The sequence below is a fragment of the Meleagris gallopavo genome, chromosome 7, assembly GCF_000146605.3.
Source record: "Meleagris gallopavo isolate NT-WF06-2002-E0010 breed Aviagen turkey brand Nicholas breeding stock chromosome 7, Turkey_5.1, whole genome shotgun sequence".
NCBI lineage: Eukaryota > Metazoa > Chordata > Aves > Galliformes > Phasianidae > Meleagris > Meleagris gallopavo.
Window position 1 is genome coordinate 15,169,779 of NC_015017.2, and position 2,635 is coordinate 15,172,413.

Consider the following 2,635-nt stretch of genomic DNA (forward strand, 5'->3'; position numbering starts at 1 on the left):
ATCTCTGAGTCAGATGCTGCCTCATGCGCACTGCCGTGCGGGAAGTGTTCCTGCTGAACCCCCCCTACCCACACTGCAGCTATTCAGAACAATTCCCCATTTATCAGGATATTAAGTTTGACTGCAGGGAAACCCAGACATCGTGTATTCTCACTCTGGCATTGGAGAGGAGTTAATAGGGACATAAAACACACTGCAGCCCATCGGCTTGCTCACAGGCATAAGGACAGCACTGAGGCAACTGCAGGTGAAGCAAGGCAGCCTGCGGGCTTTATGGCATGCAGGCACCTCATCCTCTCTATTTCAGCAAGAGGCTCCCAGATATCTTCGGAAATCTGCCTTGGAACACGACGTGTTGAGACACCACCTGAATGTGCATACCTGTGCTGGGGCACACTGCTGCAAGGCTCTCAGCCCAGCTGGGGCGAGGGCGGGCCAGGCTCTGCTCCTGGGGCCAGAGGGCAGAACCCCTCACCTCCCAGCAGCGAGGCCTCACCTTCTGCCTGGGGTCTTGAGAATGGGATCCCCTGGTAATCGGGGATGAGGGGAGAGCAAAGCTTGCCAAAGGGACAAGATCCGAAACCGACTGCAGCTGCTCCTAGCAGCTGCCAGAGTGCTGGGATTTCCCCAACTGGCAACGCTGCATAGCTTGCTATGCCAGGAGAGGCTCCCACGTGAATCTGGCCTCAGCAACATTCTAACTGCTTTTGGAGGGCTTATCTCCTAAATTGAGATAGCTGTCATTGCACAGAAATGACTCTCAGATTTTATGAGGGTGTTACAACAGAGGCTGACAGAGAGGTGTTGGGAAACCTGATGGTTTTAACAGCATTTTACAAGTTTCTTACCACGGGACAGGTTATATATATTCTGTGCTCATTTACAGTAAATAAATTTGTTTTCCCCCCCTCCCCAATCTTTTTCCTGTGCCATTCCCTTTGAAACTGCACTCATTACCACCTCCCCCAACAGGGGCTGCTTGCATGTCCTCCCAGAGAGAAACCTCTCAGCTGGAACCTGGCATGGATTTGCTGCTTGGGACAGGAAACATGGCTGCACAGAGTGTGTTTCACCTCTGCATCATGCTGTCCTGAGGAGTTAGCAAGGAGATCCACCAACACATGTGAGTATTCAGGAGATGAAGCGATGTTGCAGGGGCTGCCTGCTGATTTTACAGCGGGACCTGGGGCAAGGGGAATCCCAGTGGTGATTTGTCTGTTGGAAGCAGGAGAAGCAGAGCTGCTGAGCTGCCAGGAATATGATTTCTGGCCGCAGCTGTTTCTCCCATTTCAGTCCTGCCCTCCTCACAATGCAGCCCACGCCTCCTGAGGTGCACCGCACACCGCTCATTTTTCGCACATCATGGGAACGCCTGACTTCACTCTTTCTGTAATTTTAGTGCTTGCCAATTCTCACACCTCAGATTGAAAACATTCAGATCGTCCTCTGTTTAGCTTTTGCATTTCCAAATGATTTTTTTTCCTAGCAACAGGACGTACAGTAAGTATTCCTGATGAGATTTCTCACCTTAACAAAGAAGACCTTGGCTCGGTATGATATATGCCCCAGTTAAAGTAAACACTAACATTCATATTCTCCTGCAGGCTGCACTGGAGCACTGGTCAACCATTCAGCAAGTAGCCCGTATTTCTTATTTCGATTTATGGCCTTGAGATGGACAGGAACTAATGTAAATGTCCTGAGCTTTTGTGAGGGATGGTGCAGGGCACATAATGGCTTTGCCGTTGCCTTGCTGAGCAGATGCACAGTTCACTGACCTGTTAAGCACTTCTGAGATCATGCAGTGTGTAAAAAAAATACTACGCACTTGTAAATGTCAAGAGGAGTTACTGGTATTTATAGAAAAGAAACTGTTTTACTATTTCCAGTTCTGTGGAGCACATACGCTGTATACTTTAGGGTTCAGCTCCAGCAGCTCGGTAGTTTCCGTGTGGATCAGATTTTTAAGGTCATAAATAGATGGAGATGACCCCAGCAATTCAGCACGGTGAATGAGCAGTTCACAGCCCAAGGAAAGCAAGTGACATTTAACGGTGGGAAAGCAAGGAAAGCCAAGCAAGGGGAAGGAGTGGGTTTGTAATATGAGGAGAGAAGCAAGCACGCACGTTTTATCAGTTGCATTTCATGAAGAGCTGGATCCTCCTCTCTTTAGCAAATCATGCTGGGGAGTTTGAGTACGCATGGCAGTCCCGAACACCAGACGACTTGCTAGCAGAACTTGCCAAGCTCAGTGCTGAGGCACACAGGAGAAAGAGGGATCCCATCTGACAATATCCACACGTTCTGGAAATCATGGCTCCCTAATTTAATTCACCACATGGAAGGCTTTGCATTTTAATTTATCAGTTTCTTTTTAATTGACCAGATTAATTATTTCCACCTTGCCACTTGGCAGGTAGGTCACCGCTCCCTTTCACAGCATTAATGAACTAATTCAGTTTTTCACCTTCTAATTAAAACTGTGAGTTACAGAGATCACGTTTATAAATCGGTTTGGCGCACAATAAAACGTGCTCCTTATGAAATAAAATACAACATCATGTATTTCTTGTGCCAAAAGCAATTTCTTTTCTTTGGATTTCTCCAATAGCAAAAGCACGATGAGGGGAAGAGA

The 2,635-nt window shown here is 47.6% G+C and overlaps 1 long non-coding RNA gene across 1 annotated transcript in view; it reads left to right on the forward strand.

The window, feature by feature from the left end:
* Positions 1-888: 888 nt before the first annotated feature.
* Positions 889-2,635, forward strand: part of LOC104911664 — a 4,002-nt gene continuing 2,255 nt past the window's right edge. The window contains exon 1 of the long non-coding RNA XR_794104.3: positions 889-1,123. This is a non-coding gene — a long non-coding RNA (uncharacterized LOC104911664). The remainder of the gene's footprint in view (positions 1,124-2,635) is intronic.